The following is a 23547-nucleotide window of genomic DNA, read 5'->3' as shown; positions in this document are numbered from 1 at the left end:
GGAATTTCCAGTCTGTGGGTGTAGAGTGAACAGCTTCTCAAACTGTACTGTGGAGCTCTCTGTGGAAATTTCCTAACATAAATACTGCCATAACAATAAATCACTGATTCAGAATTAGTTTAAAAACACACACCACTAAACTCTAAACCCAACTATTTGCATTAAAACCCAGCTTCTATGTGTGTGTGTGTGTGTGTGATTTAATTACTGTGCTACAAATGTTATCACACACACACACACATACTTGGTCAAAACACGGCCTTGTAATCTGTAGGCTGAAGCTCAAAGTAAACAAACACAGATGCACTATGTAACAAACAGTGGTGTGTGTGTTTGGACAGTTAATTTGGGCCTTAATGACAAGTCTGTGTGACATTGTTATATTTGAATTCCTGATTTGTCTGGAAACTAATCAACCATGCCAGATACTCTGAGTGTGTTTCTCTGTCTGTCCACTAGATGGCAGCACTAATATGATCTCATCTGATCTCACCATTTACACTGTATACCGCAATTAGGCTGAGTGTGTGTGTGTGTGTGAGATGACATGAGAAAAAATATATTAAGAGAAACCAGTCCCCCAAATAGAGAATCCATTCTAATTTGAGTAAATTAAGTATGAACATTTCAGTATAGAGTTTTAAGTAGAGTTTTTTAAGTAGAGTAAATTTCAGTAGAGTTTTAAGTTTCTTGTATCTGAAGTTTAAACTGTATAGGAGGAAAATTGAAAATTAAAGGTAACAGATAGAGCTGGCTGTAGACTTCTAATATCTCCTCTCTTCTGTCACAGTGAGTGTATTTTTATACATTACTACTGCTTGGGTAGTAGCCTCCTGGTGGTTCTTATTGACGCGGCCCAGGTTCGATTCCCGGGCAGAGCGCTAACCCAGCCACTGAAGAGTTAACTCTCAGTGCCGGTTCCAAGCCAGGATTAAATGGGAGGGTTGCATCAGAAAGGACATCCGGTGTAAAACCTCTGCCAAATCAAAACATGAGGACCAAACTCCACTGTGTTCTGCTTGGGTAGTGATGGACTCTCAAGGTGATCTTTGTTCAGCTAAATTCCTTTCAATTTGCAGTCTCTTTTTAAATGTCAAAACTAAGAAAAGTGACAGAAAAACAATCTGCGGTCACCAGACTCCTCCCATTCAGTTTGAGGTTGTTTGGTGGTAGCAAATTTCACCACCAAAAGAGGACAATACCTTTCTATCAACAGGGGATAGTAACCTTGACTACCACCAGAGGACTGCTCTAACCTCAGCCCCAACAGTGGACAGTTGCCTTCTTCTCTCTGTCACAACAATCGTAACTTGTTTATATCCTGATTTTGGACTATAAATGTTTTAGACACATCTCATCAGTGTCTCTTGTTGTATTTGTTCTAAACTACATTAACCCTGATACCCTTGCCTGTGTATTTTTCACTTTTGGATCAGTTTTTAGTCTAATTGACAAAATAACTTCATAATTGATGCTTGATTTTGTTTTAAAAAATGGATCTACATACATCTGAAGAGTCAGGTACATCACAACACTGTGAACATGAGAAAACACAAAGTGGACGTCTCACCCTTATTCATAATCATCTGAAGTAGAATCACACAAAAAAGTGGGAAGTCAAATTTCGCTACATTTTGCTTTTGATCTGATAAACCTGACAGTGAAAAGAGCTAGGCATCATAAACCCAGCATGGGAGATCCCCATTGTGTTGAAGTACCTTAAGACCCCCTTTATCACCCTATGGAAGATGCAGAACTGAAATCTGAAATCTGGCTTTTTCTTAGCAATCACACCCGGTGAAATCAGTTCAGAGGAAAAGAGTGGATCACCCAGTTTTGATCCAAAACATTCCTTGACATGCTTGATATTCTCCTTTCGGCACTGTGTGATCTCTTCTGTCTGAATATATGCCTGGATGAGGGTAGGGGACGTCATCACCATGGCTTGCAGATGGACTGAATACTTAACCCCATAACACATGACTCTACGAGGAGGGTCTCCTCTTCATGGGCATTTTTAGCAATGTTCTGCACTAGAACGTTATAGGTATGAATGCCTGTTTTTTTCAGGTTCTACAGGGTTAACCTCACACCTTCTGCAGGTTCTAGTGGGTTAACCTCACACCTTCTGCAGGTTCTAGTGGGTTAACCTCACACCTTCTGCAGGTTCTAGTGGGTTAACCTCACACCTTCTGCAGGTTCTAGTGGGTTAACCTCACACCTTCTGCAGGTTCTAGTGGGTTAACCTCACACCTTCTGCAGGTTCTAGTGGGTTAACCTCACACCTTCTGCACATTCTACAGGGTTAACCTCATACCTTCTGCAGGTTCTAGTGGGTTAACCTCACACCTTCTGCACATTCTACAGGGTTAACCTCACACCTTCTGCAGGTTCTAGTGGGTTAACCTCACACCTTCTGCACATTCTACAGGGTTAACCTCACACCTTCTGCAGGTTCTAGTGGGTTAACCTCACACCTTCTGCATCTTCAAGTGGGTTAACCTCACACCTTCTGCAGGTTCTAGTGGGTTAACCTCACACCTTCTGCAGGTTCTACATTCCAGAGGCATGAGTAAAGAGATGTTCTCTAACACCTTTCACATTAGACCTAAGGTGAGTATTTTATGATAATGTGACATTGATTAGCCGGTGAAAGTTCTAGAAACTACTGTGAAACCAGCACCTTCTAAAATACGCAAACCAGCAAATGTATATTTCATTATTATTATTATTATTATTATTATTATTATAATGCAATGTTAATAAACTGAGTTTTATCATAGAGCATTTATTGTGAATTCCTGAAAATGATCTCACACACACACACACACACCCTGTTTCTCTTAAACACTTCTTTCACAGACAGGAAGTGATGTCGCGGCTGTTGTTTCCATGGCAACGGATGTAGTTGCTTAGATACTGTCACTTCAGCCTCTTTCTCTGTTTCTCTCTCCCTCTGTTTCACTCTCTCTCTCTCTCTCTCTCTCTCTCTCTCTCTCCCTCTGTCAGTGACATTGGAAATATTTTTGCAGCATGAATTTTCACAGGTATGCATATATAAGGACACTGTTTTGTGTGTGTGTGTGTTTGAAACAGGGCTTCATTGTCATCATCAGTATCAGTGCCCTCCAGACTGATGACTCTATGCACACACACACACACACACACAATGTGTGGACGATGCACAAGAAAAAGCAGAGAGAAAGAAACAGATACAGAGAGAGTCAGGAAAGGGACAGGGATGCATTAAAATATGAAGTAGACAGGCAGAGAGTGAGTAAGAGAGAGAGAGAGAGAGAGAGAGAGACATACAGAGAAACAGATAGAGAGAGATCGTAGGGCACGAGAGAAGGAAGGAGGAATATCCACTGCACTACTGTGTGACTGGATTCTTAATGGAGGAGAAAGTGAGAGAGAGAGCGGGGGGGATAGAGAGAGAGAGACAGACAGAGAGAGTGAAAGATAGGGTAAAATTCAGGGAGCAGAATTGGGATGGAAGAGAAAGACAGTGTAAAAAAAATAGACAGGAATAAAGAGAGATGGAAAGAGATGTATATAGAACAGAGTAGGCATCATGGAAAAAGAGAGGATGACAGAAAGAGAGAGAAAGAGAGAGAGATATTAGGAGAAAGTAGTAGGGACAGACAGTTAGACAGACATGTAGACAATCTTTAGTAATGTTATGTTTAAGACACGATCTGAATAATACCAGTACAGTAGAAAACTCATCATTAGCAGCTGTTTAATGATTTCTCCTCTGTTCCTGTGAGCATTAGGAAATAAAACACTTATCCCGACACGCATGAGTATGTTAGCTACTTAACAGAATAACATTAGTCATATTTTCAAGTAGCTAGCTAATTAGAGAATGTACAGCTATTATACTGGCATTTATTTCTTCAGTGATATGAAGTGATGTGCTGTGGTCAGGACAGATAGAGGATACTGAGGAGATATACTGAGATAAGGACTGTACTAGGCATTTATCTCATCTACTAATAAATTACAGAATTTTAAACCACAGGGAAATAATGAAGTGGGAATAAAATCCTGATGATAATTATATTAATTGTTGTATTTTGATTGAAGATAAACAGGCAAAGGTAAATAACCAAACTAACACCGTTAAATTTGTTAGCTTTTTTTTAGTCTTTGCATCAGAGGAAATGGAGCTCTGTGTTCTCTCTTTTTCTAGGTAAGTGATGGTCTCTTTAGTATTTCAGTAAATGTTGCCACCTACTGGCATGGAGAAATCACTGTATATAACTACTATAACCAGTATTATAACAGTATTATAACCAGTATTATACATGGGTACTGTGTAAAATCTCCCGGATATGCAGACATTAATTGGTTCAGCATCTCACCCACACCCACCTTAATCAGAAGACTGAATTAGAGTCATTAGATTATGCTACAATCCAGAGGCAATTAGACATAGAAAATTTTAGTGCCCTTGTATACCAATAGTGTGTGCACGTTAAAACAGACCACGTAAAAGTTAGAATGTAAATGGAGTCACACTAAATTGATAGTCTTCCAAACTACATGGATGGAAAGCTTCTTCAGCTATAGAAAGGGCTATAGCACTGCTAGCACAGCATATCCATATTTACTACAGTTGCAAAATTAACTAGGAACCATCATGAATGCACAGACCCAACATTATTGACCATTATTTACTAACATCATGAAATATTTTCATTTATTTACATAGCACATTGTCCATAATGAGCAAGTTAAATCTCTCTGAGACCACACGAGGAAGAAACCTTGTCAGGAACCAGACTCAACAGGGAACCCATTCTCATCAGGGTTAGTGCAATTGTAAATAATTTCTGTTTAATAAATGTGTACTATATAGCCGCTGTATGTTTATGTCACTCAGAGATGCTCCTAGCAAGAGAAATAGAGGGAGCACTGTAGTATGAAGCATTTGCTTAGAGCTGCTTCTCTTGCATTCTTGAGAGAGCATTTCTCCAGTGCTGTTCAACCTGCCATGTGATGCTGAAGTGATCTGTCAGGTTCTAGAAAGTTTGCAGTTATAGATGAGGTACAGAAGATCCAGCACACAATACAAAACATGAAACAACGTCAAAAACAAGCACTCAATAGATTCAATAGAAGAGTTAAGCAAAGCACATAGACAGGGCAAAAAGTGGTGAGAAAAAAGTCAGTGAGTGTTACTGAATGTGTATGGTCAGTTTATATACAGTAGGGTTATGTGAGTTGGAACAGGTGTGTGTATTTAGGAGTGAGAATGTGTGACGATGATAATTTCATTACCTCTGAAGGTTTAAGAATGCTGCAAAATGTCCTCCAACTACTGGAACCAGACAGGGGGGATTTACGACAGTCAAATGCAGGGGACAGGAAAAAAACTTATCTTAAAAATATTTCTAAGCTGAAAAAATGAACTCTGGCTATCACTGGTTCTAGTAGACATACTGTACTTCAGTGTCATTAGATCTAAGTAGGGGGATGCCATTCAATATTTTGTATGTAATGTCTTCAGACACTAAATGCTGAATAACATCCTCCGATTTCATTTTGACAAGACTGAAGTTCTACTAGGTGACAAAACTTTGTGTGATTATTGACTCTTTGTCTTTTATTTGAATCTCATGATCATAATATTTTACGATGAATCTTTTTCTTTTCTTTCCACTTCAGTGAATATTGCTAAGATATGCCAATGCCCCTACATCATGCAAAAAATGCTTTTGCTATACTAAGGTTAATGCACTGCTGTCCAGTTCATACCAGATACATAAACAAACTCCAGTTAGTTCAGAATTCTTTTGATCACATCACGCCCATTTATTCACTCTAAATAGATTTTCTCTAAGGTAAATTCAAAGACCTTGAGGGTTCATGGCCATGGAATGTTCTGGTAAACTGGGATGTTTTAATGTTGTCATTTCCTGCAGTCCTCCAGCCACTGGGGGATGCTGGTGATCCTGACATCTTTTGACCTTTGTATCTTCCTAATCCATCCTGAGTCTATACTTATGCTTAGAACCTCCTCCACTTGAGTATTACTCATTACTGTTGAGCATCTCCTCACATGGATAGACTAAAAACTCCTGTGGAAGGTCTCACTTGGATATCCTAAAGATTGAACTTACTGAAAACAGTCTGCTCTCAAGTCTCATTCATTATTCAGTGAATAACTTCCCTTGGACACTACTGATGAATACTAATGAAATGAAAAATACTTTTATAAATAGAGCTTTGATAGCTTGTGGTAGTGTATATTTGTGCAGGCAAGAGATTATGTAGACAAATTGATGATTTTGAAGATGAAATTAAAGAAACCCTAACCCTAAGTTCTGTGTCCAAGCTCGTAACTCAATTTGCTCGTATATCAAATCAAATTTCTCCATTAAAATGAATTGAAATGCTATTAATCCGTTCCAGCCCCCCAAAAACCACACCAATTTTTTTTGTTACGTGTTTTTAAATAAGAAAAATGTACTTTATAAATAACAAATAATGTATAAAACAATAATAATACATAATAAAAGATAATGTAAAGAAACAAACTGGTTTTATTAAGTGTATTTACGTTGAAGATCAGACGAAGATGCTGGCGGAGGTGGAGGAGATTGGCAGAGGAGGTTGGCGTTTTTCATTTCGTGCTCTATTGCTTAACTTACTCGCTACACACTTAATGCTACAATTAATTGCTAAATTTAACTTACACACTATGCTACACTTTATCGCTAAACTTAATTGCTACTTTTTTATTTTTTTAAATTTTTTTTTCACTTAATCATCTTCACTGACTTTTGCCTTTTTCTCCACACTTTCCTCGCTTTCACTTGCAGGGCGTTTCAATAAAAACCTGTCCAAGGAGGTTTGTTTCTTTCTCCCTTTCAAAATGTTTGGAAAATGAGTGATGAAGTGTCCTTACACAGCGCCAATGCATGACTTGGAGAGATAACCATGTGAACTGACCACTCACTGGGCTACCTAGTGACGGGTGGCGTAAGCTCACTCGCTCGTAACTCAGATCTCGGCTTGTATCTTAAAGCAAAAAATCGACCGAGCGACGGCTTGTATCTCGGAAAACTCGTAAGTTGAGTCACTCGTCAGTCAAGGTTTCACTGTATTAGGATTTTCTGCCATTGAGTCAACGGATACGGTGCGCAAGAAAGCGGTAGCATGGAAATAAGGTGGGTGTCCATGCTAGGCTAAAAACAAACCCCCTCCATTCTGCTATCAAATGTCTGCTCCCTGGATAATAAACTGGAGTACATCTGACTCCAGCAAACTACACGGCGAGAGTTCAGAGACTGCTGCATCTTTGTTTTCATAGAGACGTGGCTTAGTGACAGAGTTCTGGATGCCGCCATTCAGCTAGCCGGGCTAACCATGTTTCGTGCCGAGAGAAATGCAGCTCTGTGCAGTAAGACTCGTGGTGGCGGTGTGTGTGTTTACATCAACACGGTAAGGACTCTGTGCTTGTGTCTAACTACTCCTCATCGCTACTGAAGTTTGTGACTGTTAGATGCAGACCATATTTACCATGGGAATTCACCACCGTATTCATTGTCGGAGTGCACATTCCCTCTCAGCGCTAATGCTAAGGAGGCTCTGTGTGAGCTCTACAGATCTATCAGCGAGCTGCAGAATGCTCACCCCAATGGACTATATATTATCACCGGAGATTTCAACCATGCAAATCTCAAGTCTGTTCTCCCTAAATTCCATCAGCATGTGGACTTTGCTATGAGAGGGACGAACACGCTGGACCTTGTTTACACACACATTCCAGGTACATATCGTGCGGAGCCCCACCCCCACCTCGGCTACTCAGACCACATCTCTGTTATGTTGATTCCAGCATACAGACCACTCGTCAGACACTCTAAACCGGTTCTGAAACAGGTTAAAGTCTGGCCAGCAAGAGCCATCTCTGCTCTTCAGGACTATTTTGAGTGCACTGACTGGGACACGTTCATGGAGACTGCAACCAACGGCGACACCACAGACTTGGAGAAGTACATGGCATCAGTGACCAGCTACAGAACATGCAGAACGTGCATCAATGACGTGACCTTCTCCAAGTCCATCACCACATGCTCCAACCAGAAGCCATGGATGACCGCAAAGGTGCGTGCACTGCTAAAATCCAGAGACTCTGCCTTCAGAGCTGGAGACAAGGACGCCCTAAGAATAAGTCCCGAGCCATCAGGGAGGCAAAGTGCACACACTCCCACAGAATCCATGGCCACTTCCAGAGCAGTGGTGACACTCGACGCCTGTGGCAAGGCATCCAATCACCAACTACAGGCCAGCTCCACCTGCCTGTGACAGTGATGCCTTCCTTCCAGATGTGCTGAACAACTTCTATGCTCGGTTTGAGGCACAAAATGATGTGACAGCGAGGAAGACCATTCCTCTTCCAGAGGACCAGATGCCCTGTCTCACCATGGCTGACATGACGAAAACCCTATGCAGGGTTAACCCAGGGAAAGCTGCTGGACCAGAAAACATTCCTGGCAGAGTGCTCAGGGAATGTGCAGAACAGCTAGCGGATGTCTTCACTGACATCTTCAACATCTCCCTGAGCAGCGCCGTTGTTCCAACATGCCTAAAGGCCACCACCATCATCCCTGTGCCGAAGAAGTCTCCAGTGTCCTGTCTCAATGACTACCGTCCCGTTGCACTCACACCCATCATCATGAAGGGCTTCGAGAGGCTCGTCATGAGGCACATCAACCTGCTGCAACCATCACTAGACCTCATGCAGTTTGCATATCATCCAAATTGCTCCACAGATGATGCCATCACCACAACCCTCCATCTGGCCCTCACACACCTGGACAATAAAGACACTTATGTACGAATGCTGTTCATAGACTTCAATTCAGCATTCAACACGATCATTCCTCAGCAGCTGATTGAGAAACTGAGCCTGCTGGGCACCAACACCTCCCTCTGCAACTGTATCCTGGATTTCCTGACTGGAAGACCTCAGTCAGTCTGGATTGGGAACAGCATCTCCAGCACCACCACACTGAGCACTGGAGCTGCTCAGGGCTGCATGCTCAGCCCATTGCTGACTCAAGACTGTGCAGCAATGCACAGCTCCAACCACATCATCAAGTTCGTCGATGACACGACCGTGGTGGGTCTCATCAGCAAGAATGACAGGTCAATGTACAGCGAGGAGGTGCAGCATCTAACAGCCTGGTGTAAAGCCAACAACCTGTCTCTGAACGTGTAGAAAACTAAAGAGATGGTTGTTGACTTCACACTCTTCACCCTTTTGCCATCTGGAAAGAGGTACCGAAGAATCTGGACCCGCACAACCAGACTGTTGAACAGCTTCTTCCCTCAGGCAATCAGGTATCTCAACAGAGAACTGAACTGAGTTGGACATGGACGCACAAACACACACACACACACACACAACAGAGAGCTGGTCTCAACAAAGAACTGAACTGAGCTGGACACACACATACACACACGCACAAAATTTGTCTTGTTTACATGCACACGGGGCCTGGTCTCGCAGCAAGCCGAGATCGCGAAGCTTTTTTGGTAGGTCATCATGCACATTGGCTGGTGCATGATTCCCATTTCCCAGTAGTGTCTGGCAGTCGTGCACATAAACACCGCTATATCTGGTGTCCATATGCCATGAAAGTCGGGCTATAACGGGACATTAGCACCATTTTTGGTCCGGAGTGGTCACACTCTGGATCTCATTTTTACATTTGGATTAAATATAGAAAACATAGTCACTCTTCCACAGTCGGAAGCTATCTCAGATCACTATCTTGTTTCATTTAAAATGCGTCTTAGACACAAGATGCTCGAATTGCCACATTACCGTATGAAGTGTATATTTACATCTGCTACTGCAGAGAGATTTACCAATAGTCTCCCAGAATTATCTTTTTGATTGGTTGGCCATCTGACCCCACAGAACTTGATCAGGTGACTGATTACCTGGAGTCAATGTTTCGCAACACCCTAGACACTGTAGCTCCAGTTAAATGGAAAATAATAAAAGAGAAGAAACTAGCACCCTGGTACAACAACCACACACGAGCTTTAAAACAATCAGCTAGGAAACTAGAATGTAATTTCTAAATTAGCAGTATTTCAGTTAGCATGGAAGGAAAGCCTCCTGAGATACAAAAATTCTCTTAGTACTGCTAGATCAGCGTATCTTTCTGCCCTAACTGAAAATAACAAAAACAATCCTAAATTTTTATTTAGCACTGTAGCAAAACTAACTAGGAGTAAAACCACTGTAGAAAAGTGCACACCATCTACATTTAGCAGCAATGACTTCATGAATTTCTCCAATGAAAAAATTGACAATATCAGGCAAAAAAATCAGACTATTAATTTAAAACCAAATTATTTGTTAGATAATTCCTTAGATAATATAACTATTTCTGATCAGAGCTTAGAATACTTCAAGAGCCTGATCTAATTTTGCTAATTTCCTCTTCAAAACTCTCTACCTGCATCCTAGATCCTTTACCCACGTCTTTCCTTAAACAGATATTACCAGTAGCTACCGAACCCCTTCTAAAAATCATTAATTCTTCCCTAAGCACTGGCTATGTGCCTAAATCCTTTAAGCTAGCAGTTATCAAACCCTTGATCAAAAAACCGGACCTCGAATCCTGTCAGCTGTCTAACTATAGACCGATATCAAACCTGCCCTTTATCTCCAAGATCCTAGAAAAGGCTGTAGCACAGCAGTTATGTTCAGACCTGCATAGAAATAACATTTATGAAATGTATCAGTCAGGATTTAGGCCTCATCATAACACAGAGACAGCTGCCCACTGCTTTTTCCCTATATATGTTACCCCTTGGTGCAATTATTCATAAACATGGTATTAGCTTCCACTGTTATGCCGACACACAGCTATATGTCTCAGCTAAGTCAGATGAGAGACACCAGCTTATTAAGATAGAATAATGTGTAAAGGACATTAGACATTGGATGGCCACGAACTTCCTCCTGCTTAATTCGGACAAGACAGAGGTGCTAGTACTAGGACCACAGGCAGCTAGAAGTGAGCTTTCTGAAGCTCAGGAGTGGGGTGTATAGCTTGACAGAGAAAGGCAGAGAGAGAAAGAGAAAGATATTAAGTATGATTCTGATCATGTGATGTTTAAGACAATGTAGATTATGTGTAAGATCTTTTACTGCTGAACAAGATGAAACCGAAAGACCATCCACCGTTACTCTGTAATCCACTGTGACTACTGCCCTACCCCTGGTCAGAGTCTCATTGCTTGATGGCGCCCACTGATGCTGTGGATGGATCTGTGTGGACCAGGAGACAGCCATGGACAGAGACACTTGGGGACTTTCACACCATCACAGATCTGCCATTACATCTGTCAGCTTGTGACAGCAAAGTATTAGTGTCTATAATGACCTTAGAAACTACACTGACCTAATAGTTCCTCATGGGTCATTGATTTCTGTTGTATAAAGGACATTAATCAGTTACAGTTACATTATTTACTGTTTAGTGTCACCCACATGAGGATGGGTTCCCTTCTGAGCCTGGTTCCTCTCAAGGTTTCTTCCTTATTCCATCCCAGGGAGTTTTTCCTTGCCACCATCGCCACAGGCTTCTCATTAGGGATAAAATAGTTTAATTATTAAATTTAATGACTTACTCTTATTTCTATTTATTTACTTATTTTTATTTTATTTTATTTATTTATTTATTTATTTATTTTCCTCTCCCCTTTCTCTGTTTTTCTTCTTTTGTAAAGCTGCTTTGAGACAATGTTCATTGTAAAAGGCGCTATACAAAATAAATTGAATTGAAATTGAATTGAACTTTCCTCTGTCCAGATGATACAGCCAGCACCTTTCTTCCTGTCTCCCTGAACCCTTCTTCTGTAGTTTCCCAGTCATCTGGCAGCACTACCTGACCACCCAGAGCCTGCCTCAACTTCTGTCTAAATTCCTCACAACATTCCTCCTTTTTCAGCTTCCACCACTTGGTTTTCTTCTCCATCTCTATCTTTGACCTCTTCTTACAGACCATCAAAGTCATCCTACACACCACCATCCTATTCTGTCTGGCTACACTCTCTCCCACTACCACTTTACAGTCACTAATAGAAGCCTCTTCTACATAGGATGTAGCCTACCTGTGTGCTCCTACCTCCACTCTTGTAAGTCACTCTATGCTCCTCCCTCTTCTGAAAATAAGTGTTAACCACAGTCATGTCCATTCTCTTAGCAAAGTCCACTACCATCTGTCCTTCAAGGTTCCTTTCCTTAACTCCAAACTTGCCCATCACCTCCTCATCACCTGTGTTCCCCTCACCAACATGTCCATTAAAATCTGCTCCTATCACCACTCTCTCCCCCGTGGGAATACTCTCTATCACCTCATCTAATTCACCCCAGAATCTCTCTTTCTCCTCTAACTCACAACCTACCTGTGGGGCATAACCACTAACAACATTCAACATCACCCCTTCAACCTCTAACTTCAGACTCATCACCCTGTCTGACACTCTCATCACCTCCAGAACATTCCTCACAAACTCCTCCTTCAGGACCACACCTACCCCATTTCTCTTACTATCCACACCATAATAAAACAGATTGAATCCTGCTCCTATACTATGAGCCTTGCTACCCTTCCACCTGGTCTCCTGTACACACAGTATATCCACCTTCCTTCTCTCCATCATATTAGCCAGCTCTCTACCTTTCCCTGTCATAGTACCAACATTCAGAGTTCCTATTCTTAGTTTTACACTCTTACCTTTCCTCTTTTCTGTTCTGTCTACGCACTCTCCTCCCTCCTCTACCTCTTCGACCAACAGTAGCCCAGTTTCCACCAGCACCAATGGTGGTCGTTGTTAACCCGGGCCTAAACCGATCCAGTATGAAATTCAGAGTCTGACGATTTGCATGATTAAATTTGGCAATGCTTTACACCGGATGCCCTTCTTGACACAACCCTCTCTATTTATCCAGGCTTGGGACCAGCACAGAAGTCACTGGACTGTGACCCCTATAGCTAGATTACTATGAAAGTGTAATGTGGTGGTGATTATCTCTTGGCTTTCCTAGTTATACCTGCTGTTTTGTGTTTATATTTGGCCAGGGGGTGGGGGATCCTTCCCTTAGTACTGGCTATGCACTTAAACCTTTTAAACAAGCAGCTTAAAACCATGATTAAAAATCCTGACCTCGACTCCTATCAGCTGTCCAGCTTCGGGCCAATATCACCCCCCCATCCCCAAAATCCTAGAAAGCACAGGAGTTATATTCATACCTACACTGTATTAACTTCCACTGTTATGCCAATGACACACAGCTATATGTTACAGCTAAGTCAGATGAGAGTAATGCCTTACTGTCTGGATGTTCCAGTAGGAGCAGAAACAAGCTCCAGTTAGTCCTGAACATCAGCAGCTAGAGTCCTAACTAGAACCAGAAGATATGAACACATCACTCCTATCTTAGCCACACTACATTGGCTCCCAGTCAAATTTTGCATTGATTATAAAACACTATTACTACCTATAAAGCACTAAATGGTCTCACACCACAGTTCCTGAGCGATCTTTTGGTATTTTTGATCCTCCATGCCTACTTCGATCGAAAGGTGCAGGCTATTTGCACACATCACACATTTTATGGGGCTAAAGGAGAATTAAAGGAACCATTTTGTTCATTCTCTATCTTGTTGTCTGTTTAATTCTGGTCTAAAGAGAAAGGGTGAAGTAATCTCCCCATAGAGCTGGTTGAAACTAACTGAGTGTATAAAAGTATTTTACGAACCCAGAGCTCTCTTTTTCTGTAAAGTAAAGTAGGATAGGGAGAGTGATAGTGAAGGATACCAGGTGATCAGAGATATGAAGTGATGTAGCAGTCATGTCTGTAGCTGGGGTAGGATGGGTGAAAACCACATCCAAGAAATTTCCCCCCTTGTGTGGGAAAGCAGGTGTTGAATTTCAAGGAGAATGAATTCAGAAGAGTCAGAAGGCAAGAAGACTGAAGCTTGTCAAAGGGTAGGTTGAAATTACCAAGGACTGTTAGAGGGTAAGACATTGAGGAGTGCAGAGAGCAGTAGACAATGATGAAGAGGTTGATTGGATGAGGCATGGGGAGAGGTGTGAAACACCATCTACATGACAACAGCAGACCTGTTCCACCACTTCTGCCTGATTCTCATGGTGAGTGAGAGAAAGTATAGGCAGAGGATAGAGCAGCCTGTGTTCTGTGGGGATATCCAGGTCTCAGTAGTAGTGGGAGGTTAAAGCTGAGATGAGCTTTCCTTACAGCAGACTGTCAATTCCAGAGCCCAACTACCACCACTGTTGAAACTGAGACAACACAGGAGGGTTGATGAGGTTACTGGAAAAGTGACCTCTGCTCTGTGGACGAGAGCACCTATATCTAAGCGGTGACTACAGAGATGGGTTTGAGGCACATGTCTGTGATCTACCCAAAGATTAAATATGATTTAAGAATGTAACAGAACAAAAACAGTACAAGAGTAGACACTTACTTTTTAAACTGAGATAAAGGTCTTGGCAGAGTTACCCTCGAACTGCTACAGACACTAGAACCTTCAATATGAATTAGTAAGCCCAGATTGTACACAAAAGTCAGAAGCCTACATTTCCTGATGAGAATGTATTCAATATTAAGAGATAAAGCACACATTACTAGGGTAACTGTAGAATTAAAGTAGATTCACTATGACCCTGATTGTAATAAATTTAAATTCAATTAATTTGTATAGCACTTTTGACAATATACAAGTTTAAGGAGAATACCATGTACAACAAACTATGTTTTGTCCCTCATTCATTTACCAATCTGTACTAGACAGTAACTGATGAAGTGACTCAGGAAGTGGTAGGAAAATGGCTTTTGGCACTCTGTCACATCCAAAATTTGTTTACAGTGCTGCAAGTAAGGGTGGGACAAGCGATCTGACAAACTGATTGAAGTTTAATTTTATGCAAAGAGAAGTGAATGAGTCTAGGATGGTGATGTGTTACCTACAAGCAACCAGTGAAGAGCAATTTGAGTGACATGCGGTGTAATTGCTGCCAGTGTAAGTGCGGCATAAAAGTCAGCCATAGACCATAGACCTCCAGATTTTGGTCCACTGTGTGCTGAGAAACATTTTGAGATCCCTTACCGGGTCCATACTATGAAAGTGTAATGTCTTCTTCTTTTTCTTCTCTCTGCTTTTCCGTTCAGGGGTCGCCACAGTGAATCATCTCTCTCCACCTATCCCTATCTTGGTCATCCTCAACACTTACACCCACTAGCTTCATATCCTCATTTATTACATCCATATACCTCTTCTTTGACCTTCCTCTTTGCCTCCTGCCTGGCAGCTCCATGTCCAACATTCTCCTACCAATATACTCACTCTCCCCCCTCTGAACATGTCCAAACCATCTTAATCTGGCCTCCCTAAAGTCCAACATGAGCTGTCCCTCTGATGTACTTGTTCCTAATCCTGTCCAACCTTGTCACTCCCAAAGAGAACCTCAACATCTTCAGCTCTGCTACCTCCAGCTCTGACTCCTGTCTCTGTCTCAGTGCTACTGTCTCTAAACCATACAGCATGGCCGGTCTCACCACTGTCTTGTACACCTTCCCCTTGATTTTCGCTGATATTTTTCTATCACACAGAACTCCCGTCACCTTTCTCCACCCATTCCAACCTGCCTGCACTCGCTTCTTTACCTCTTTCTTGACCTCCTCTGACAACTGGTCCATCACCATAGCAAACAGGAAGGGGCTCAGAGCCGATCCCTGATGCAGTCCCACCTCCACTCTGAACTCCTCTGTCTGCCCTACAGCACACCTCACCACTGTCCTGCTCCTCTCATACATGTCCTGCACCACTCTGACATACTTCTCTGCTACTCCTGACTTCCTCATACAGTACCACAGCTCTTCACTTGGCACCCTGTCATACGCTTTCTCCAAGTCTACAAACACACAGTGCAGCTCTCTCTGACCATCCCTATACTTCTCCATCAACATTCTCAGAGCAAAAATTGCATCTGTTGTGCTCTTTCTGGGCATGAAGCCATACTGCCACTCACAGATTCCAACTAGCTTCCTTAACCTAGCTCCCACTACTCTTTCCCATAGCTTCATTGTATGGCTCATCAACTTTATCCCCCTATAGTTGCTGAACACTGCACGTTCTTAAAGATCGGCACTAATACACTTCTTCTCCATTCCTCAGGCATCTTCTCACTCTCTAAAACCCTGTTAAACAGACTAGTTAAAAATTCCACTGCTGCCTCTCCTAGGCACTTCCAGACCTCCACCAGGATGTCGTCAGGACCAACTGCCTTTCCTGACTTCATCCTTTCTAATCTTATCTACTTTCTGTTCCACAGAGTTCACCCCTTCGGCTCTTTTTTCCCCTCTCATTTTCCTCATTCATCAGCTCTTCAAAGTACTCCTTCCATCTCCTCTGTTCACTTGTGAGCACCTTTCCATTTCTATTCTTAATAACTAACTTGCTGCACATCCTTCCCATCTCGATCCCTCTGCCTAGCTAACCTGTACAAGTCCTTCTCTCCTTCTCTAGTGTCTAACCTAGTGTACAACTCATCATACACCTTCTGCTTGGCATTAGACCCCTCCCTCTTCACTCTGCACTGTACCTCCTTGTGTTCCTGTCCATTCTCTTCAGTCCTGTCCATGTCCCACTTCTTCTCAGCTAACCTCTTCCTCTGAATACTATCCTGAACTTCATTCCACCACCAAGTCTCCTTATCTTCTCAAGTCAAAGTCAAAGAAGCTTTATTGTCACTTCAACCATATATAGCTGATGCAGTACACAGTGAAGTGAAAGAATGTTCCTCCTGGACCAGAGGTGCTACACAGAACAATAACAAAGTACAGGAGACACGGACAAACATAGAACTAAACTATTCCTACAAGGTGCATTCTTTAGAAACTAAACATACAACATAAGTGCACAAGACAGATGACAGGACAAGACAGTGCAGACAAACAAGACATATAATGCAGACTCGTGCAAAAAACAGTGTTAACAGTGGTTGCAAAGACGGATAGAGACAGGTTTAGTACAGTGATAGTACAGTGAGGATAGCAGCAGAAGTAACAGAAGTAATTTAGTTAAAACAGATACATTTAATTAAAGTGACCTGTGTATTTAAATAATCAAAAGTGAACAGTTATAAATATTTAAAGTGAATATGTACATGTAAACAAGATCAATGTAAAAGTAACCAGGTTGGACAGGATTAGGAACGAGTACATCAGAGGGACAGCTCATGTTGGACAAAGTTAGGGAGGCCAGATTAAGATGGTTTGGATATGTCCAGAGGAGGGAGAGTGAGTATATTGGTAGGAGAATGTTGGACATGGAGCTGCCAGGCAGGAGGCAAAGAGGAAGGCCAAAGAGGAGGAATATGGATGTAATAAATGAGGATATGAAGCTAGTGGGTGTAAGTGTTGAGGATGCAGAAGATAGGGATAGGTGGAGAGAGATGATTCACTGTGGAGACACCTGAACAGAAAAGCCAAAAGAAGAAGAAGAGGAAGACATTACACTTTCATAGTATGGACCCGGTAAGGGATCTCAAAATGTTTCTCAGCACACAGTGGACCAAAATCTGGAGGTCTATGGTCTATGGCTGACTTTTTTAGCCGCACTTACTCTGGCAGCAATTACACCGCATGTCACTCAAATTGCTCTTCACTGGTTGCTTGTAGGTAACACATCACCATCCTAGACTCATTCACTTCTCTTGCAGCATTGGAAATTTCTAGCTGTCACTGAGAAAAAATGTCTTACTGCTTTGTTCAATTGTGTGACTGTCAGTATGAGTACAGGGTCGGATGGGGCCTTTCTAGCATCAGAGCACCCCTTAATCATCTTGTTTTAATTCTATGTTTGTGTTTTATAGAATGAATATTGAGCTGTTTCATTAATCAATTCATTTTGCACTGCTAACATTTTAAAACATGTTTTTGGGGCTATAATAATCAAGATGAGCAGTGTCTCTGATAGGAACTCTACCGGAGAATAGAGCTTTGCACAACTAGGGTTGATGGTCTGTTACACAAACATTTAATCCGGCTCTAAGAAATTTAAGAAATGTTGAAGTCTGATTTATAATTACCTACAAATGCATACATTCAGACACTGTAAACAAACTTTGGATGTGACAGAGTGCCAAAAGCCATTTTCCTACAACTTCCTGAGTCACTTCATCAGTTACTGTCTAGTACAGATTGGTAAATGAATGAGGGACAAAACATAGTTTGTTGTACATGGTATTCTCCTTAAACTTGTATATTGTCAAAAGTGCTATACAAATTAATTGAATTTAAATTTATTACAGTCAGGGTCATAGTGAATCTACTTTAATTCTACATTTATCCTAGTACTGTGTGCTTTATCTCTTAATATTGAATTATCTCAGTTTGAAAAGTAAGTGTCTACTCTTGTACTGTTTTTGTTCTGTTACATTCTTAAATCATATTTAATCTTTGGGTAGATCACAGACATGTGCCTCAAACCCATCTCTGTAGTCACCTCTTACCAGATATACCCAGATATACTGTAGGTGCTCTCATCCACAGAGCAGAGGTCACTTTTCCAGTAACCTCATCAACCCTCCTGTGTTGTCTCCGTTTCAACAGTGGTGGTAGTTGGACTCTGAAATTGACAGTCTGTTGTAAGGAAATTATTATTATTATTATTAGGAGAAAAATTATTCTTTTTAAAGACTCGGGTTTCGTTGAGTCACTCACTGAAATGCATCGAGTCAGTGATTCCTTTTGAGTCAGTATGGAGTGTATGTAATGGTAATTGCAAGTTTTTAGAAAATCTTTGACTATTGCATAATGGGTAACCAACCGAACGTTTGCCCCAGGACACAATGTGTGCTTGTTCTGCCGATAAACATGTCCCTGTGTAAATTAAAAAGAATCAGGACTTACGATACCAGGGCAACAAACATTTATTTTAAAGTGCCACACAAACACACACAAATCTTAACACAAATATAAAAATAAAAAATGTGCAAATCAGTTATGTTAACCAAAAATTAAATATGTTAAATGTAAAAGTATCCAAATGGAAAAAAATAAATATCAGCTCACGCACTTTTGAAATGCTGAGACTAAACGTAAGATTCTCAGCTGAATCAGTCTATAACCCGGCTTCACGGAATCAGTCAGCTGAATCAGTCGATGACTCGGCTCCGCGAGTCCACTAAGAATCAGCAGAATCAGTCTAAATATCTAGGACCCGGCACTGCAAGTCCGCTGAGAATCAGCTGAATCAGTCTATGACCCGACTTCGCGAGTCCATGGAGAATCAGCTGAATCAGTCTATGACCCAGCTCAGCGAGTCCGCTGAGAATCAGCTGAATCAGTCTATGAGCCAGGTCCATGAGTCCGCTGAGAATCAGCTGAATCAGTTGATGATAATATATAATGTCCTGTATTGTTTCATGAAAAAAGCACGGTAGCAGCTATAAGACAAATAAGAATCTGGTTAATTCAGACCTCGGACTCATGAATCTTGAGTTAATATGTAGAATCAGATCATTTAACTCGGGTAACTCAGTCAGGGCCAGTACTACCTCCCACTACTACTGAGACCTGGATATCCCAACAGAACACTGCTACAGTGGCTGCTCTATTCTCTGCCTACTGTATACTTTCTCTCACTCACCATGAGAATCAGGCAGAGGTGGTGGCACAGGTCTGCTGTTGTCATGTAGATGGTGTTTCACACCTCTCCCCATGCCTCATCCAATCATTTCTTTTGAATTCCATGCAGTTTCAGTTACCTCTCCAATCAACCTCTTCATCATTGTCATCTACCGCTCTCTGCACTCCTCAGTGTCTTACCCTCTAACAGTCCTTGGTAATTTACCCTCTGACAAGCTTCAATCTTCTTGCCTTCTGACTCTTCTGAATTCATTCTCCTTGAAATTCAACACCTGCTCTCCCACACACAAGGGGGGAAATTTCTTGGATGTGGTTTTCACCCATCCTACCCCAGCTACAGACATGACTGCTACATCACTTCATATCTCTGATCACCTGGTATCCTTCACTATCACTCTCCCTATCCTACTTTACTATCCTACTTCACTTTACAGAAGAAGAGAGCTCTGGGTTCGTAAAATACTTTTATACACTCAGTTAGTTTCAACCAGCTCTATGGGGAGATTACTTTACCCTTTCTCTTTGGAATAGAATTAAACAGACAACAAGATAGAGAATGAAGAAAATGGATCATTTAATTCTCCTTTAGCCCCATAAAATGTGTGAGATTTAAATAAATATGAAGAAAGAGAAACAAACAAAAAAATGTGTGTGTGGGGGGTCATTCCTTGTGTTACTTAGGTTACTTTGTTGATGTGTATTTCTCTTACATCAATATGAAGGGAATTAAAGTAAAATTACATTCTCCAAAATGTGCATGTACTTGTCTTACATCACTCTGAAAGAAAATAAAATAAAATTACAATTTGGCAAATTGTAAAAATGTACTTGTCGTATTTCAACTCACATAAACCTATAGAAATGTAGATTGGCTCTTAAGTGGAAAAATGTGTAAACCAGCTAAACTTTCTAAGAAAGTAAATAAGACAGCTCAGTGGGAAAAGTCTCACAACTCTAATGAACTTTGCCCTACAGCAATCAAAAAGAACAAGTTCACTTTATTAATATTCACTCAAAGTTCAATGGTGATGTTCACTCATTGTTACCATTTTAAATGCCCCCTACAAAACAATACACTTTAAATAAAAGTGTAATGAAAACGGCAAGCAACACTCAGCATGCACCCCTCAGCCCCATTCCCTCTCTTTTCTTTTTTTTTTCATTACCAAAAACAATCCCATCTCCCCCCTACGTTCAACCCTCACACCAATCTCATTTTTCCTCTCAGAAGACAGGTATGTTATAAACAAATCAGGCTTCAAGCAGAACACAGGTTAACACATCAAGTTAGATTGACATGTTAAAGCCACGTCTATCTGGGTGTCCATTTCACCCAAACCATACAAAACCTCCAAACTTTATTTAAAGAAACAAAACAAACAAGAAAAGAAATGTCATTAACGTTTGAGAAACAGCATTTTTCATTTTACCCAGGCTGCAATACCTAAAACCAACTTCCAACATCTCTCTCTTACCTGTTGAAAATCTCCTCTTCCTCTGTAGCTCCTGATCTCTTTCATCTCTTCCTGACCTCTTTTCCTCCCTACCCTTGTACTCAGCACTTTCCACTCTTCTCTTTTCCCAACCATGGACCTTCTCTGCCCTCTGTCCACTAAACCCAGGAAGACTTCCTGTCCTTGTTCCTACACTGCCACAATTCCATCACTATTTCATTGTCACATTTTTCAACCATAATCCATTCTTGCAATCCTACCACCTGCCTACTGGATCCAATGCCTTCCACTATGGTCCAGACCATCTCGCAAGACCTCCTGCCATTTATCACCACAATCATTGATGGATCCATAGCATCTGGTCATGCACCAACTAACTTCAAGAGAGCAAGGGTTATTAATATCATGAAAAAACCTGCTCTGGATCCCTCAGACATAAGCAATGACTGCTATCACTTCTCTCTTTTCTTCCTAATATTCTTAAACACTTTGTTTACAATTAACTGTCTATCTATTTTTCACAGAACAACCTCCAAATTCCCAACCAGTCTAGCTTTAAAGTGGCACATTCCTCAGAGATAACTCAGAGACTAGTGAGAAGCTACATATTGCTAGAGCAGTGGCACATTTCACAGAGATAACACAGAGACTACTGAGAAACTTCATAGTGCTAGAGCAGCCAAGCTTAATCTGTTTTCATCTTCCTTGACCTTTTGGCAGCATTTGAACCAGTCAACCACAAGACTCTCTTGCCCACCCTCAGGAGTCCTGGAATATGTGAATGGGTTGCTTCCTACCTGGAATATGGGAATGGTTTGCTTCCTACCTGGATAGTCACTCATATCAGGTAACATGGAGGGGATTGACATCTGCTCCATGTAGACTCTCCACTGGTGTCCCACAAGGTTCAGTATTTGGTCCTCTCTTTTTCTTCCTTTATAGTCACTCTTTTGGCAAAATAATATCCTCACATAGGTTCTCTTACCATTGCTATGTTGATGACACTCAACTTATCGTCTCCTTCCCTCCCCCAGCTACCACACCCTCTGCTCAGATCTTAGCATGTCTGGAGGCCATACCATCTTGGATGACAGCTCATCAGCTGAAACTCATTCCCAGCAAAACTGAACTGCTGGTCATTCCAGGTGATTCAGACCCAGGCCAGGATCTTGATCTCCCCTTCTGGCCACTGCTGACTGTGGAGTGGTTGGACACTTTATTGTCTTTAATCATTACATGATTACAAGCAAACCTAATATATTCTCTCTCTCTCTCTCTCTCTCTCTCTCTAAGATTTCCTCTTGAGTTTGGATCCTCTCAAGGTTCATCCTCATTTCATCTCAGGGAGTTTTTCTTGCAGCAGTTGCCTTTGGTTTGCTTATTAGGGATAAATATATATTAAATTTAAAACATCTTAATTTCTATTCTAAATGTATATATTTCTGTAAAACTGCTTTGAGTCAATATCCATTGGTAAAAACACTAGACAAATAAAATTTAATAAAATCTGTGCTGGTTTTGGACATTCTACAAAAATATGACAGGGTGAATATTTTTGCCACATCTGTTATAAATCTCGTGAAAGGTTTGGGCCACATCAGGGCCAGAGTAGTTTTTTATTCGGGTAGTTACTCAGAAAGTGAGACTACCTCTATAAAAGCAGAATATTTGTAGTGTTCTGGAGTTTGTCTACATTGTGCAAAAAAGGACATCAGCCATGACCTTAAAGAAGGAATTGTTGTTGCTCGTCAATCTGAGAAGTGGTTCAATACAATTCAGTTTTATTTGTATGGTGCTTTTAACCATGGTCATTGTCTCATAGCAGCTTTACAGAAAAATAAAAATTCAGGATAAAAATCAGAGAGAGAGACAGTGTACAGTGTGTTCAAAGTGCAGACAGAGACTCACCAATACTATTCAATTCAATTCAATTTATTTTGTATAGCGCCTTTTACAATGACCAATGAACATTGTCTCAAAGCAGCTTTACAAAAGAAGAAAAACAGAGAAAGGGGAGTAGAAAATGAAAATAAAAAATAACTAAACTCGAAATAAGAATAAAATTATTAAATTAAATTATTAAATTATTTTATCTCTATCTATGACTGCTATGACTACTATATATGACTGCATGACTAAAAGGGAGACATGAGAGCTTCCTGGGACATAAACTGCCCAGTCACTCCACCATCAACAAACCTGAGTAAACATGTGAGAGTGGGGGGCTGACAGCATCCAAACATCCAAGGTAACCAAACACTATGCCTTTGAACCCCCAAAACCTGCTCCTTTACTTAAAAAAATCAGAAAAAGCTCTGAGTCCCAAAAACTAATTGGAAGGCTGCTCCATAACTGTGGGGCTTTGTAGCCTTTACT

The 23547-nt window shown here is 41.1% G+C and overlaps 1 long non-coding RNA gene across 1 annotated transcript; it reads left to right on the top strand.

Annotated features, from left to right (window-relative positions):
• Window positions 1–184: 184 nt before the first annotated feature.
• LOC131355839 (uncharacterized) lies at window positions 185–23438 on the top strand. Its single transcript, XR_009204950.1, has 5 exons — window positions 185–4195; window positions 4718–4815; window positions 21892–22076; window positions 22206–22316; window positions 22465–23438. It is a non-coding gene; the product is annotated as an uncharacterized LOC131355839 (long non-coding RNA).
• Window positions 23439–23547: the final 109 nt, after the last annotated feature.

The sequence above is a fragment of the Hemibagrus wyckioides genome, linkage group LG01 (genome assembly GCF_019097595.1).
Source record: "Hemibagrus wyckioides isolate EC202008001 linkage group LG01, SWU_Hwy_1.0, whole genome shotgun sequence".
Taxonomy (NCBI): domain Eukaryota; kingdom Metazoa; phylum Chordata; class Actinopteri; order Siluriformes; family Bagridae; genus Hemibagrus; species Hemibagrus wyckioides.
Note: the sequence above shows the minus strand (reverse complement) of the source record. Positions and strands in the feature narration are given on the sequence as shown.